This window comes from Elaeis guineensis, chromosome 1 (genome assembly GCF_000442705.2).
Source record: "Elaeis guineensis isolate ETL-2024a chromosome 1, EG11, whole genome shotgun sequence".
In the NCBI taxonomy this organism is placed as follows: Eukaryota; Viridiplantae; Streptophyta; class Magnoliopsida; order Arecales; family Arecaceae; genus Elaeis; species Elaeis guineensis.
Genome location: NC_025993.2, coordinates 102314340 through 102332358, shown reverse-complemented (window position 1 = coordinate 102332358; position 18019 = coordinate 102314340). Strand labels below are relative to the sequence as shown.

At 34.5% G+C, this 18019-nt stretch overlaps 3 non-coding genes across 3 annotated transcripts; all 3 read left to right on the top strand.

The window, feature by feature from the left end:
* Positions 1–6000: 6000 nt before the first annotated feature.
* LOC140854999 (small nucleolar RNA snoR26) lies at positions 6001–6092 on the top strand. Its single transcript, XR_012138092.1, has one exon. It is a non-coding gene; the product is annotated as a small nucleolar RNA snoR26 (small nucleolar RNA).
* A 36-nt stretch (positions 6093–6128) lies between these two features.
* LOC140855003 (small nucleolar RNA snoR27) lies at positions 6129–6218 on the top strand. Its single transcript, XR_012138096.1, has one exon. It is a non-coding gene; the product is annotated as a small nucleolar RNA snoR27 (small nucleolar RNA).
* Positions 6219–6360: 142 nt separating this feature from the next.
* LOC140855001 (small nucleolar RNA snoR27) lies at positions 6361–6448 on the top strand. The gene has a single exon (XR_012138094.1). It is a non-coding gene; the product is annotated as a small nucleolar RNA snoR27 (small nucleolar RNA).
* Positions 6449–18019: the final 11571 nt, after the last annotated feature.

The following is an 18019-nucleotide window of genomic DNA, read 5'->3' as shown; positions in this document are numbered from 1 at the left end:
AACAGCTCGAAATCAGATTCAATGTCTAACATAAAAATTTGGTTGCATACAAGATATAAACATATAAGAAAAAATTAACTATACATCCATATATCAGCCTGGCTTTAATACCACTTAAAGAAAAAAAGTCAATCAGGATCGGATCACCAGAGTGCATCTAAAAAATTTTCTATTCTATTAATTTATAACTTTTATGAATTATCTTGTATGCAGTGGAATAAGGATCAAGATCCTTAGGGGGTTACTCGAATCTAATATCTTGCGAGGTCTGAAGATATAGATCTTCTACTTCGCATACACGCCAAGTCTCGTAGGAAAGAGGGATAAAGATCTTTGCATTGCTTTTTTTGAAGGTAGCAAGGGAGGGATGAGATTTGATCTTGGATGTGGCCCTTTATGCCAAGATGATGGATGCCTGGAGCTCTTCACGCTAAGAGGAAGATCAGCGCTAAGAACCCACGCCAAGAAAGAAGGGATGCCTCCATTTCTTTGTTGTACAAAATCTCTCACAACTCATGATGGTTTCTCTCCAATACTTATTGCACAAATCTAATTATATTCATCGATAGTTAGAGGTCCTCTCCTTGTATAGATGATGACCCGACTAATTAGGATTCCTAATTCAAATAGGTTTGAATTTTCCATCCTTATCCAAGAAGGAGATTGGATGCCAACCTTATGCGTGAACTTCCTTCACACACTCACAAAGAAGGGGCAAAAATAATCAACGCCCACCCTTTCTTGGTCGGCCACTTTATGAGAGAGAGTCTTAGGTTTTTAGGACTATTTGGGTTTAATCCTAGTTAGCTCAAATTTAACTCGATTTGAATCTGATTCGAACCTGATTCGAACCAAACTTAAATAGCCTGTCAATCACAATCTAATTTGGATTCTGATCCAAATCCAACTTAAATTTTTAATTCAATTAGTCTTAATTAAATTAGATCTAATCTAAAATTAATTAAAACTCACACTCAATCTCTTATGAATCTCTTGGATCATTGATCAAATCATATTCATCCCCAAAGTTAAACTTACACCTCATGTTCAGTGCTAGCTGGACATAGTTATATGTTTAATCCCATATGATTCTTAATTTAATTCTCAATTAAGCTAATCTATTTGTCCAATCAAGTAACATACTTTTAAATTAAATTTATAGATATTAGGTCAATTTTTTCCTACGTTGCTTGACTTTGTGCATGACTCCATAGGTTTGAGCACTAAGCAGGTAGTATAAAAATCTTTTTCTGTACTAATAGAAGTTACCATCTAGCAATAGTTCTCAATATCTGAATAAGTTAAATATATGTAAAGCAATATTCAAGAACCTATACATATGGTTATTGCATAATTCATCCCTTTGATCCTGAATGCTCAAGATGACCCAGAGTTTAACTGTCAACCCTGAATGAGTCATCCATATTATTTTTTAACCTTTCAAATCCATCACATAGATTATCCTAGCCAAAATTTTACTAAATTAAAATACAATGATGTATTATCTCCTGTAATTCAGAGGGATCAATCTCATCTTGATCTATACACAGACTTCGCAAGTACTTGACTATATCTAGTAGTCTTCCATTACTGCATTAAAAATGTAGATAGTCTGGTACTAAAGTATAGTGAGTTGCTTGCAAGTCACCATGATGATCTCAGATCTGAGGGACATTTGTGCCCATACACTTCGTGAGCTGCTCTTGACAGCAAAGCGCTCAGCAGGTAAGTCACTTATTTAGTGACAATGTACTCCTACATCTTACCTGTATGCCGTACTAATATCTCCATACTCCTTGGTTACGAGGATAACTAACTTATATGAGACACAATGATCTATACTTGATAAACGTCGTCATTCTTAATTTTTATGATGTATCATTTGGTCACAAATATATTTAAAAACTATTTGATAAATCCTCTTTTATCGATTATATTATAGTTCTAAGGACTTCATTATAAAATTGAGAGTTATATAGGAAAGATGTACATATGATGAATATGACAAAATAACTTTTTATTCATTGATGAATAATTCATATAAAAAAATTTAATTATTTATAATAAACCAATAACTTTAAGACACATTTTCTAGCATCTTGATGCAATGATTACTTCCATTAGCTTGATATGATCTCCTTTCTAATCTTATATAGAGTTTTTTAATCGAGCTTAATCTTTTTTTCAGAGATATTTATGCTACCAAACTATCTGCTAACCACATCTCCAGTCTTAAGACTAGCAGTACAGAGATTATATGCAAGTTGGAGAATATGTTCTCTCCTAATTTTTTCGACTCCATGGAGCACCTTGTGATTCATCTGGCATATGAAGCTAGGATTCGAAAATTAGTGCAATATAGATGGATGTATCTATTTGAAAGATATATGCACAGTCTCAAGAAGAAAGTGAAAAATAAGGCTAGAGTCAAAGGTTCTATTGTGGAGGCTTATATAATTAAATAAATTTTTAATTTCAGCAAACACCATTTTAATCTCAGTGTGCAGACAAAGCTGACTCAAGTAGGTTGAAATAATGATGGTGGTTCTGAGGGATCAGAGGTGGAGATCTCAATGTTTATCTATTACGCTCATGAATTTTGTTAAATTGTGTAGAGATCGACCCATATATTAAGTATCCATTACAATCTCAACTTTTTAATCGTTTATCATTATGTACTTATCTTATGCATATATAAGTAATATGATGAGATGCTGAGATGGGACAATCTGATGATGAGCAAGGAAGAAATTTTCACTCAGCACTCACAAAACTTTGTAAATTGGTTCCATCAATTGGTAAGTGACTATTGTCATTTTATTTATTTTAATTTCTCTCAGCTTATTTCTTTTATAATATGCGGGTCATGCAAAAAGGTGAATTCATACCTAAAAAGCTAAGACCATTGGGTTACGGACCAGCAAAGTACCTACGTAATATGTTATAATGGCTATAATATAAATAGTTTTAAATTTTACATATAGCAATATGGATATCATAAGAGCATAACGAATAGTGGTGTGTATATAAAAGACAGCTGGTGGGCAGAGACAGAGAGTGACTACTATGAAATCTTTGAAGAAGTAATTAAGTTGACCTACTTTAGAAGTAATAGTATCATTTTATTTAAGTATCGATGGTTTGATATCGATAATTGTATGAAGGTTGCTTCACGGTATGGGTATATTGAAATAAAATGTGGACCAAAAGCATATATCAATGATCTCTTTGTGCTAGCTCAATAAGCCATTCAAGTGTATTATGCTCTTTTTCCATCAAGAATGAGAGAAAGAAAAGATTGGTGGGTTGTATGTAAAGTTAAGTCTTGAGCCATTCATTACGAGCTCGAAGAAGAAGAAGAAGAGCTCTATTTATCAGAATACTTTCAAGAGGATGAAATATTAGGAGTTCATCAATATTTAATAGATATAGAGTCAGATGCTCCTACATGATGGCCAATAGAGATAGATCATACTGAGTTTGTTTTTAGGGAGCATCCTATCCAAAAAAATGAAGAAGAAGAAGAAGTGAAAGAAGTGAAAGAAGAGAAGGAAGAGGAAGAATCCAAAGAAGAATATGAAGGGTATGAAATATCTGAAGAGGAAGATGAGTAGTCAACCTTAGGAAGGAAGGAGTTGACCTCAAGAATAAAGAAGTCAACTCTAGCATGCTAGAGAAGACTGGCACATAGCAGGAGTCAGCCCTAGGGTAGATGGAGCCATTTTTTAATTATTTTATTTGCTTTATATACTTGCCTTTCTTCATTTCAATTATTATACTTATGATATTATAATTTATATAATTAATTTATAAATTTATTTACTTTTACTTTTATAGATTACATGATAAGTACTTCTAAAGGACAAAGCCGTACTAGTCGAGGAGAGAGCTCCAGAGGATAGAGCTTCAGAGGAGAGAGCTCTCATGTAGGTGGCTCATATGGTTCTACAGCACCCACACAATAGGATAAAATATAACACTAAAACTTTTCCATTAAGTTATTTTATTTTTTATTATCTGATATAATATTCTTTATGATCTTTTGCTACTCTCAGATTCTAATGATGTAGGGTCACCATTGACCCAACAGTCACATGGAGCAGCAGCTTGCTCTAAGCCTCAGCACTATAGTAGAGGATCTGCCCAGCTCTCGGCACCTCTGACTCAATCAAAAGATAGAGAGCTAGTACACATTCAGAGCCGTACGTAAGTACTAGATTTTTGAATAATATTTTAAAAAAAATTTACTATTTTAGAATCAACATTTGTGGTTCAAAATCAATTTTGTAGAATATTTAAGAAGCCTGGGGTGCCTCTGTCATCACTGGGATCATCCAACAATTGATGTCAGGACTGTGAATGAGTTCTCCAATTGGCCGTCGGAGGCTCGTGATGCTGTGTGGGAGATGTTTCTGGTAAGTCAGAGGTGTTTAATTTTTAAATTCATAATGTATTTGTATTCAGAGATATTGATACATGCTATCTTTTACTTGCAGTCATACTATTGATTCGAGACTTCTCAAGATGAGGAGGTTGGCCATCGAACCTTCGAGGAGGTTACCATATGTCGGTTTTGTGATGAGCTATATCACCTCAGGCAGTCCGCCATTGAGTTCTCCAGTTCTGAGTCACCATCGGACTGAAAGTCTTTCATGGATCACTAGATGTGAGAGGATGTTTGGGAGGCCCTCTGTGATCAATGGAGTAGTGAGAAGTACTCAGATAGATGACAGAGGACTCGATAGAATCGAACCATCCAGCAGGATCTGATCGAGCACACCAACAACTCAATTGGCACATATGTTATTGTGGATAGACTGATAAAAATTCTAAACTTATATTAATCTCATTTTTAGTTGATTATATATTAGTTTTTATTAACTTGATTTTTTTACTTATTGTAGACACAGTAGCTGGGTTATGTACCACAATAGCTGTAGTTATGGGAGGCTATGCACCAGTCTAGGAGAATCGATGATTACTTAGATTCTAAATTCAGATGGATTATGATAAAATAAAATATTATTTATTAAGCTTTTATATATATTAATATGTATAATAGCACTAATAAATTTTTAAATTGTATAGACTGATTATGCGAAGCATGTCATCGCACAGCATAGTGAGGACCCATCATCTCAGCCCCTCATTGACCTCGAGGGATGGCTCAAGGCCACTGGAGGGGTTACTAAGAGTTGGATCATAGAGTTCAGGCATAACTTCGATCCTCCAATAGCTCGCTGGTCTTTGACATCCTCTTCTTAGATCTTAACGACTGCGATGTGGGGTGATGCACATGTCGAGGAGATCACATAGAGGCTTCTTTACCAGCAATCTCAGAGCTTCTGGTCACTACAAAAAAAATGAAATTACCGATTTTTTTTTGCCGATGCTTTTGGAAAGCATCGGCAGGTTGCGCTGACCTGCCGACACTTTTAAAAAGCATCGTTTGTTAACGACGCTTAAAAGCATCGTAAACTTTATGCGTGTCAACGCCGATGCTTTTAGCAAAAGCGTCGTTAAATAAATAAAATACCGATGCTTGTTAATGACGCTAAAAAGCATCGGTAGGTTCGTTTAATACCCCCCTCCTCCCGTGCCCTAATCTATCTACCGCCGCCCCTTTAATTTTCACCCGTTCCTCCGCCGACCCCGGCCCATCTCCGCCGCCGGCACCGCACCCGCCGTCCACGCGCACCCGCCGTCCATGCCTCACCTCCGTCCGCTGCTCCCCTCTGCTGCCGCGTCTGTCGATGCCGCGCCCGCGCGGTCCAAGCCATACGCCATTCGCCACCCGACCGGCCCTCCTCCTCCTCCTTCCCTTGTTCGGCTGCTCCAAGCTTCCCACCATCCCACTTCGCCATTCGGCCACCCCAAATCGAAGGGAAACAAAGCCTGCTCGGCCGCTCCACAGAAATTTTGTGTGAGGGGTTTCTTTTCATCTGTCCTTTTCTGTTCTTTTTGGTTTTTCTTTTTCTCCTTTTTCAATTTTTATGTTTGTCAGCGTCAGTGATGTTTAACGTCGTTTTGTTATCCTTGCACTTTGATTGTCGGTGAAGAAATTTTGCGGGAAATCATTGACTGAGATGCTTCTTTTATTCTTAATTTTATTTCTCTTGTGCTGTATCTCCGGATTAATGATGCAACCATAATCTGCGTTATGTTTCTGTAACTCCGTTGAAGGATTTGAACATGATGTGTATCTACTGAGATCTGGTAAAATAGCTTTGGTGTTTTCTGCAAAGATATTATTCTAAACATTCTGGGGCATGTTTATGGGTCGCAAGAAAATTTTTGGTTTGTTTCTTATGACAAGTTTCGAGTCCTGAAAGTCCCTTTCTTTTTTAGTTTATTTTTTCAATTGGATCAATGATGCCCGTAGTCCGCGTTATCTTTCCGTAACTTCGTTGAAGGAATTGAAGATGACACCGATCTACCGAGATCTAGTGAGACTATGTAAGGATGCTGATCCATTCTAGAGGTTCATGCATTTTTGTTATTCTTCCAGGTCCAATCCTTTGAGAATACTAACGCTTTTGGATCTTGCTTCCCCCCCTTCTGTTTTTACCTATTTTTGGTAATCCTTTTGTTGACTTCACTTATCTAGTTTCTAGCTTGCCTCTTGATTCAATACTAGAGTTTCTTTTCTATTATACCACAACTTGATTTATTTTTATTTGTTTCAGATCAACTCAGCAGTTATCTGTGGTTCCTATTAAACACATCTGTGTAATTGTATGAAAATATGCTTATGCACCCACTGCCTGTTTATTTCACGGTAATATGTGGTAACAAAGAATCTAAGAATTCCTAATATGAATGGAGTGATGATCCATTCATATTGGGGTTTGTGTGAGGGGTTTCTTAGGTTTCGTTGAGGAGAAGGGCCTGAACTTTCCATCTCCACAGATGTAACGTGATAAATTATTTAACTTTGGACCATCTGTTACTCTGTTCTCACAGCTTAAGCACATATGTACATGCATGAAACCAGGAAATGTATAAAAAGTTCTATCAGTTACATGTTTGCATACATATACATGTACATAGGTATATCACACTGCCCCATTTCCCTGTCAGATTATTATATACATAAACAGATTAACCATAAGTCTGGGATCTAGTTATGAAGATTAGCTCGAAATTTACATATGAAATTCTTGGCAGACCTGAGGCTCTTGTCAACTTCATTAAACAATTTGTTTGTGAATGACTTGAGTTTGGGTCTCAGTTGAATATGCTACTCAAGCTTGGCATGATTATAAAACAGGTGAAGCTTGAGCCAGACTTCACTTCCTCGAGCTTGGCTTGTTTACGTCTCTAGCGATCATTTCTTCTCCATGATACTGATGAAATATATACATCCATAATTAGTAGTATTTAGAACTAATTGATGGTGTATTTATTATTATTCTTCGAAAAAAATTGTGACAAGTTCTTTGCATAGTCAGATTATAAACATGTATCTGTCAGATTAGGAAAAGGAATATTCGTGAAGGATCATGAGTCAGGAATCATTAGGCACTGATTTACTACTCATAACAATGCATGTTAAAACTGAATTATATAAGTCCAATTTTGGGTGCTGATATTGAAAGCCCAACCGACATTGACAGTGACTACCAGCTATTTAATTCACTTGGTCCTCTCAATCCCACTCATTATCCATTAACTTGATTTTTTTACCACATCATCATTATTAGGAAAAGATAAGAATCAAATTGAAGTATGTAGTATTGAAATTACTGCATCAACTGTATCATTGACGTCTTATATAGGTGAAAAAAGTTACTGTACTTCAATATATAATGAAGTAAAATGTTCAATGTATATTAATATTTTTACATATATAATGCTTTGATATATGGGATAGGTTTAGGTAAAGTCAACCGATTTGGATTCGATTCGATCAAATCAAAATTGGACAATAAAGATCATACATTAATGATTTAAGCCATTAGATATGATATATTATCTTAAAACTACTTAAACATCGAAAATCATATGATTTGAAGATTCCTAACTTATACATCAAATGATTAAAAAATATATTTAATTTAATTTAGGTTATCCAATTTTTGACTACATAATGCATAGAATAGGACTTTCTAAATCATATAATTTTTTACGTACATACAAATTTGAGATAGTAGATCGCGTCCAACTATTTGAATCATCAATATAGAATCTTCATTATAAAGTTTTGATTTAACTGAACGTAAATCCAGTTATGATCGATCTCTTTCTACTTAAATTTTGTCTCTCTCTATATATATATTATTTCATAGTTTCATGAATCCTGATTGATTGCTTATCTGACATGTGGCGCTCGTTATGTGGCTGGACCCTGATATCGTGTGGCCTACGTTATCCTTATCTTCGTGACTGATGAAGACTAAGCATCTGGATTAAGCTGGGCCAAGTTTCTTTGTCCACTACTCCCCAAGTTAATATCAGATATTAAATCAAGTTAATTATGAATTAATTTTAAAAAAAATTGCATTGCATAGAAACATAGACCCGTCTTTTGATTAATGTACATATTCTATTGTATCCGTACATTTATGACCATTTTTGTACGGGTAAAAGAATTATGTACATTGATCAATTGATTGTCCAGTATGGATAGTTTGGAAAATGTGAGTAATTCTATAGGTCATTACCATAATCAAATGCTATGCTGAGGGTTCGGAAAAAATTTCGGATGGTATTTTCCTTTTGTTCTTCCTATACGGAAGAACTAAGGAGAAATGCTGCCGAAATTTTTTTTGGCTCTTGTTGCATATCATTTGATTTCTGTAATTGACCTATAGAATTAATGCATTTTCTGAATGGGATAGGACCTTCTTTACCTATTAGTTGATGATAGCAAGCATTTACTATGTAAACTTTATCTAGCTGTTATTTTTTTGGATTTTATGAAATGACTGATATTTTTTACTCATTGCATTAATATAGATTGTATAATTTTTTTTTATTTTTAGATAAATTGTAAGTTCGGTCATTTTTATTCTACAATGGACAAAAGTTGGATAAATAAACCAAGGAATAGTAAAGAATATTTAGATGGAGTTCATGACTTCATTAAATTTGGTATGGAGAAAAGTAGTTTGAATGGAAAGATTTTATGTCCATGTCGGAAATGTGTAAATAGTTCTTCTTTAGATCCACAAAATGTTGAAGAACATTTGGTATGGAATGGTTTTTTAAGAGGTTATACCGACTGGATTTTTCATGGAGAATCTATGTTGCCATCATCATGTAACCAACTCCTGACTCATTTTGGATCCACTAGCCTAGAAGATAATTCTGCAAGAGATGATGATATAAGGGGTTTGATCACAGATGCTTTTGGATTTGATATTCAAAATTTAGGAGAATCCAGTAGTATACAAGAAACAGTTGGGATGTTTGATGGATGTACGCATACGGAACGTATGCATGTTGAGGAGCCCATACATACATCTAATGATGAGACAGCTCGTTATCACACCTTAATGAAAGATGCAGACAAAGAATTATATTCGGGTTGTACAAAATTTTCTAAGATTTCTTTTCTTGTACATTTATTTCATATAAAATATTTGAATGGATGGTCTGGAAAGAGTTTTACCATGCTGCTCAAGTTATTAAAGGATGCATTTTCAGAAAGCACTCGTTTACCACCATCGTATTATGAAGCCAAAAAAGTAGTAAAGAAATTGGATCTTGGATACGAAAAGATTCATAGTTGTCCGAAAGATTGTATGTTATATCGGGATGAAAACGCTAATCAAGAGTCATGCAATGTATGTGGATCTTCAAGATGGATAACACAAAAAGAAGATCGAGATGATGTACTGAATGAATTGGATGCAACGCGGAGTAAAAAGAAATCGACCAAGGTATTGCGTTACTTTCCTCTTATACCTAGATTGAAAAGGATTTATGCATCATCAAAAATAGCTTCATCAATGAGATGGCATCATGAAGGACGTACAAAGGATGGAATGTTGAGACATCCAGCAGATAGTCTTCAATGGAAAGCATTTGATGATAGGCATCCTAATTTTGCCTCTGATGTTCGCAGTGTTAGGTTTGGCTTAGCTTCTGATGGCTTCAATCCATTTCGGACCCTGAGTTCTACCTACAGCACTTGGCCAGTCATTTTGATACCTTACAATTTGCCACCGTGGATGTGCATGAAACAATCATCACTTATCTTGTCAATGGTTATTCCAGGAGATAAGGGTCCAGGCAATGATATTGATATTTTTCTACAGCCTTTGATAGAGGAATTGAAACAGTTGTGGGAGGGTGTTGATGTATTTGATGCTTCCAACAACCAAACATTTAAACTACGGGCAGCTTTGTTATGGACTATTAATGATTTTTCAGCATATACCAATTTATCTGGCTGGAGTACAAAGGGACGGGTCGCATGTCCTTGTTGTGGAGATTCAACACATTCAATTTGGTTAAAACATGGAGGTAAATTTTGTTACATGGGACATCGTCGATGGTTGGAAGCAAATCATCCGTTTCGATTTCAGAAAGATTTGTTTGATGGTACTATAGAATTGGGATGTGCCCCTATTCCACCTTCTGGAACTGATGTTCATAGACAAATGGATGGCATGAATTACAGCTATGGTAAGCACTCAAAGTCCTCTAAAAAAAGAGGAAGGGATGATGTTGAAAGCTCAGTGCAGAAGGGTTACCAGAGGAAGTCAGTATCAGTACTATAGATGCAGAGGTGTTTCAAGATCCAGACAATTATTTCGAGGATGAAAATGAGGAAGACACACAGATAGCATCTACACAACAGCCAAGTAAATATTTATGGAAAAAATGAAGTATCTTTTTTGACTTACCTTATTGGAAACATAATCTTATTCGGCATAATCTTGATGTCATGCATATAGAGAAGAATGTTTGCGATAAATTACTTGGAACATTTTTAAACCTTGATGGAAAGAGCAAAGATAACATGAAGGCACGTCTTGATTTAAAAGAAAAGGATATCCGACAGGAACTTCATCCTAAAATGCTTGCTAATGATAGAATTTATGTGCCTCCTGCATGTTACACAATGTCTGCTCGAGAAAAAGATAATTTTTTGAAAGTTTTGAAAAGTATCAAAGTACCCGATGGATATGCATCAAATATTTCATGATGTGTGCATCTAAAGGATCGAAAATTTTTAAATCTTAAAAGTCATGATGGTCACATATTGATGCAAGATATTTTTTTAATAGCTTTAAGATCGTCATTGCCGAAACAAGTTGTTACAATTGTACTTCGATTATCGTCATTCTTTAAGGCATTATGTTCCAAAGTTATTGATCCTCGGGAACTTGATCAGTTAGAATCCGATATTGCAATTACACTTTGCCAGATGGAAAAGATTTTTTCTCCTGAATTTTTCACTATTATGGTACATCTGCTCATTCACCTAGCTTCAGAAGTTAAAGTTGGTGGACCGGTACATTATAGATGGATGTATCCTATTGAGAGGTATTATTACAAACCCTAAATCTTTTGATAATTTTATTAGAAACAACAGCATACTGATATTTTAATAAATATTTAATTCTTGAAGGTATCTTGTGCGTCTTAAAGATTATGTACGAAATAGAGCCTATCCCGAAGGCTCGATTGCTGAAGCATATATTGCGGATGAATGTTTGACATTTTGTTCAAAATATCTTCAAGGTGTAGAGATTATTTTTAGTCGACCTCAACGGCATAATGACTTTGTGGAGAATGCAGAACTGTATAAGTTCTTAACTGCTGGAAAATTTTTGGGAAGAGCTGAAAGTATTGTACTTGATCAAAAATCCTTAGCACAAGCACATCGTTATGTGTTACTTCATAGTGACATAATATCTGACCATCGCAGGTTAGTATATTTAAGGAATGACATCAAAATTTAAATTTTATATTAGATATAATATTCTAAATGATATATTTATATTTTATGCAGTAAATTTTTAATTTATCAGAGACGAGCCAATCATAACATTCATCCTAATGCAAGGATTGAACAGCGATGGTTGGTCTAGTTATTCCCTATGTGGGTTTCGAATCAGGTGTGATTTATATTTAATTATGGGATATATTAATTTTTGATACATATTTAATATCAGATAACTCAACTGCACTTCGTCATATCATTTTTTGTTAGATATCAAAGATGATGGAGACAAATAATTCAGATGAACTAATAGCTCTTACTCGAGGACCTAACAAGATTGTGAATAGATATAACGGTTTCATAATTAATGGCTTTAAATTTCATACTAGAGAACGAGAAAAATTTAGAAAAATACAGAATAGCGGTGTTATGGTGGAAGTAGATGGAAAATCCTATTATGGTGCACTTAAAGATATCTATGAGTTGGATTATTATGGAAAATTTAAAGTAGTATTGTTTAGATGTGATTGGATAGACATAAACTCACCAAGGGGTTTGAAACAAGATGCAAATGGATTTACACTTGTAAATTTTTCAAGGTTGATACACACTGGTGTGTTATTGAAGGATGACCCATTCATTTTTTTATCTCAAGCTCGTCAAGTATTTTATGTACAAGATGCAAAAGATAAAGATTGATTTACTGTCATCAAAACAAAACCTAGAGACTTATATGATATAGAAAACCAAGTGGAGGATGATGACGATGACACTTATACACAATGTATGCCCTACAATTTTGTGCCAGCTGATGATTTAAATGCTACGACGATGTTGGTTAGAACAGAATTCGAAGAAAACACTACTGCTTGATTGTTACTGGTAATAATTATTTATGATGTATATATTTTGCATTAATTATTGTGTTATTTTACTTCATATATTAACTGATTCTACCTTTTATTTATATAAATACTAGGTGACATCATGCGTCGCAGGGGACGATATGCTGGTGTGCAGTTCCAGTTTTCACAGACAGAGGCCGGTACGTCTTCTTCAGCACAGCAGCCTGAGGCCAGTTCAGCTGCACAGCATTCTGAGCCCTGTCCTTCATCATCAGCACAGCACGATCCTCCTGTTCATCAGCCAGATGATGAGATACACGTGCAGGGTATATATTATCTTTCATGTAATTTTTTTTATTTCATTTTATGTATATTTATAATATAGTTACTTTTATGTATTTTTTGCAGACGGATCTGGGAGAGTACGCCCCAGACGCGGACCCACAGTAGTACGAGATGTGTGGCAGATGCGTGAGGGCGAGAGGATTGTTGTGGAGTGCAATCAGCTAGGTCAGCCAATTAAGAAAGCTGCCTGCTTATTGACTTCATTTTTGGGGACTGTTGCTTGGAGGCCTCAGCTATGTCCGTTGGGCTATGCAAAATGGAATGACATGCTTCCAACGTACAAAGTTGAGCTCCTCCGAGTTATAGAGGTAATGAATTGATGTTCATACTGTATATTAATTGTTAATCATTTATATAATTTATTTTATTTAATTTTTTTTTTTATAGAGCAAGTTTGTTCTCCCTCCATCCACTCATGATTTTGTAATGAAGTCTCTCAACCGCAAATGGAAAGAATATAGAGCACAATTAAAGAAGGACTATATGAGACAGGGTATGACAGAGGAGGAGGTTGCTAGGAATTGTCCTCCTGATGTACCCCCTCATCAGTGGATGGAGTTGGTTCATTATTGGTTCTCCGAGAGGGCACAAGTATATTATCTGTTTATTATCTTTTTTTTTTTATATTTTATAAAAATATTGATTTTTATTATATATTATATATATAACAAGTTCTTTACTTTATTTTACAGACTTATTCTGCTATTGGTAGAGCTGCACGAGCAGCTCAGTCTGTTCCTCATACATCGGGGTCGAAGAGTTATGCACGACTCCGACAGGAGTTTGTATGTTCCTTAAACTTTCATAATTAATTTTTAATTTTTATGTTAAAATATTTATATAACTAATATCATTATGTATCGTGGACCATGTCTGTATTATGATACTCATATATTTTTTTAAATTATTATAATTGTTTGCTTAAAATTGAAATTATTTGTGTAGGAGGATGAGCATGGGAGGGAACCCGGACAAGTGGAGTTTTACCGGATGACTCATACTCATCAGGATGGTACTTTTGTTCGAGATGAGTCGAGAGATTTATATGTATGGCATTATTAGTATTCTATTTTTTGCAATGATTTAAATTTAATTTTGTTAGCTATTAATGTATAACTCTTATTTTCAAAAAAAATACAGGAGAGGGCTACATCTCTCATTGTGGAGCGTGACGACGAGTCCGCAGCATCTACGCAGCAGAGCCGTATCGAGGTCGAGGTGTTCACAGAATTGATGGGACCAGAGCGCTACGGTCGAGTGAGGGGTTATGGAGTATGAGTCACCCCCACTCAGTTATCTGAGGTTAGTAGATATACGCAGCATGCTGCAGCAGATGCTCAGGATTCATGCGTTCGCAGACTCGAGGTGGAGATACAGGAGATTAGACAGAGTCGTACCGCTGAGATGGAGGAGATGCGACAGAGCCGTGCCGAGATGCAGGCCATGAGGGGACAGATTGATCGCCTTACATCTTTATTAGAGATGTATGGTTCATCTCAGGTAAACACATAATATCAAATATATATTTTTGTATTAATTTAATGATTTATATATTTTTATTTATAGATATGCAAATCATACTTTTGATATGTTTCTTGTAGGCTCCTGGCACATCAGGCATCCGTCGAGATAGCGGCACGTCACGTGGAGACAACGACGACCATCCGCCTGCAGATTGATATTATTTTATTTTTATTATATTTTTATATTTATTTATATTACTCTTGATTGTAATGGATGATTAGTACTTTATTTTTATTTATATAAAATATTATCTTTTGGTTTGGTTAAATTTTCTATTTAAGTTTGCTTTTGGTGTGAATGGTGGTGATTGTACAGCTGTGAATGTAGTGATTGTACATGTTTATGTTCGAATAATTGATATAATTTCATACAGGAATGTATGTATTCTTTTTTTTTTTGTAGATAATACCTGTATTTTTTTTTCTCTTAAAACCTTTAACGACGCTTATAAGCGTCGTTAAAATTATTTTAACGATGCTTATAAGCGTCGTTAAAGACAAAAAAGCCGATGCTTCGAAAAGCGTCTTGGTAGAGTGGATGACGCGGAGTCATTAACGACGCTAAAAAGCGCCGTTAAAATTGTATTTTGCGACGCTTTAAAGCGTCGTTAGAAATATATTTAACGACGCTTATAAGCGTCGTTAAGACAAGTTTAACGACGCTTATAAGCGCCGTTATAGTTAAATTTTACGACGTTTTAAAGCGTCGTTAAAAAATAACGACGCTTTTAAAAAGCGTCGGCGCTTTTCATCTCCACTCTTACATAGGCGATGCTTTGCCGACGCTTTTCAAAGCGTCGTAAAGCTAAATAGCGACGCTTTAAAGCATCATAAAATAACATTAATAGCATCGTTAATGACCATTTTCCCTGTAGTGGGTACACCGTCCGCGATATGGTGGTTGAGATTCTTCAGGATCCATATCTATGAAATCAATTGAGCTCGTTATCACAACTATCACAGTAGATAAATTATGTAGTATTAATAAATTTTTTTACTTGCTTTAATTTTTTATATTTAAAAGCTTCACATAGTTAGGCTTGAGTCAGAGGAAGGAGATCTAGGGGTCAAAAGTTAATCTTTCTATTCGATGGATGAGATGGAGATGTAAATATATTTGTATCATTGAATGAAATATGTAGGAATAATCCATCTGAGAATCAGAAGAATATATCGAAATATATCTCTTTGTGCCGGTTTAGGCTTGAGGCGGAAGGGAGGGGTACAAGGGAGTCAAAATTCAATCTAACCATCTGATGGATGGACTGGAGGTGTCTATAGCTTCATATTATCGAATAAAATATGTAAAAATAATTCATTCAAAAATTAAAAGAGAATATCAAAATATATCCATCCATACCGGTTTAGGCTTCAAACAGAAGGGAGAGAGTATCCAGAGGGTCAAAATTCAATTTAACCATCCGATGAAGTATTGGTTGGAGATGTCTATAGCTCCGTATCATCGAATGAAATATATAAAAATAAATTATTCGTTAATCAGAGCAGTATATTAAAATATATCTCTCTATAAAGATTTAAGCTTGAGGCGTATCAATTACAATAATTTTATAGTTTTAATTAATTTAGTTTTAAAGTTATTAATAATATTTTTTTGATTATAAAATACTGGGATATCCAGCTCTCATCCACCTATTGCTATAGAGGATGCATCGGAGCAGAAACAGTAGCAGGAGGACAAGGAGGAGGATTTCCATTGATTTTTTTTAGTTTTATTATATTGTATTTGAAATTTGAGCAATATTATTTTTATGATTTAATTTTGATTTAATATATAATATTAATTTTTTATCTATAATGATGATAGTTAATTGTTAGTTGATATAATGTCTGTAAATATAATTGCTTATTGATTAAATTATAATAGATTTTAATAAATATAATTACTAAATATATTTTTTTTAAAAATAAATCATTATTAGCAATAGCTTTAGCGATGGAAAATACCACCACTGAAAGTATTAGCGACAGTTGTTAGCGATGGAAGCCATCGCTATTATTTTTTCTAAATTTGCTAATTTCGAATCTGAAAAAATTATGAACGATGGATTGCCGTCGTTAATAAGATTTTTTAGTGTTAAAATTTTTTTTGATGGTTTATTTGTGACGGCGCTCTATCGCTAATAGCATTAGTGATGGTATCTTAGTTATTAGTGACGGTGTTAAGCCATTGCTAATAATTAATTTTCTTGTAGTGTCACAACTACCTAAGTTAGAATAATTTAAAGCACTTATTTAGATTTTAGATTTAATTAAAATTTTTAAAGAATTCAATTCAACCCCCCCTCTTGGGTTGCTATCTTTTTGGACAATAAAAGAGCTTTCTCTCTCTTCTCTCTTCTTTACTTTCTCTCTCGCTCCTCTCTTTTTCTCTCTCATGATGGTTTAGTGGGTCCAGCAAAAGCTTTAAGAGACCCAAGGTTGACCCTTGATGAGGGTTCAAAGTCAATATTATGAGTGAACACCCATCTTGTTGGCTTTCAACCTAGTCTTTATTGGCTATTCATGGACCTATCATTGACAATCTTTGAATTATTGCCCAAACCTAGTTGGGTACCCATCCATTGATCTGAAGAATTTGGTTATATTGTTTGATTGACTTGGATTGCTGGATGTTGTTCATCAACCAATCATGTCTTCCTCTTTCATAAGTTTTCCACCATTGACCATTTTATAGCTTTTTCTAATTATTGATTTTTTATTCTAGATGAGAGTAGTCATCCAAGTAAGAAGATGCTGAGCAAGGGATATTATGATATAGTTCGTAAGTTAAGGTAAAATTCTAATTGTTTATTTAATTATTTAATTTTAAATTGGGTAGGATAGAAACATTACATTTAAGATTAATTCGGATATTAGATCTTTGAAATTAAAAAACTATTTATAATTTATTTATTTTTTTATACTCATATTTGATCAACGATGAGCTAGTTATGTTTATATTGATTGGTTGAACATGTTAGGCATGAATTAATAAGTAATTGAGACTAAGTTTGTCACAAAATAGAGGTAAGGATCCCTATACATCATCACCATTATATATATTAATTGCACTATTGGATTTGTATTACAGATTTTGTATTGTTAGATTTGTGTTGATCGATTTGACTTTGCAAGAGCCTCTATCATTCTTATATGATTTTTCGGCATGCATACATTGTGTTGACTATATATGTACCACTATTGATAATACAATTATATGGTTATGTTATACTTATCTTGATCATACTTTAAACTAGAATTGATTTGCTAAAATCAATATAATAATTAGATACAAAGATATGATTTGGACTAACCTCATCATATGGATAGCCTCCAAAAACTTATATCTTAGATAGCTAGTCCGGAGCTTTTGCTTGAGATGGCCTCTAGAATCTTCTATCTAAAATGGT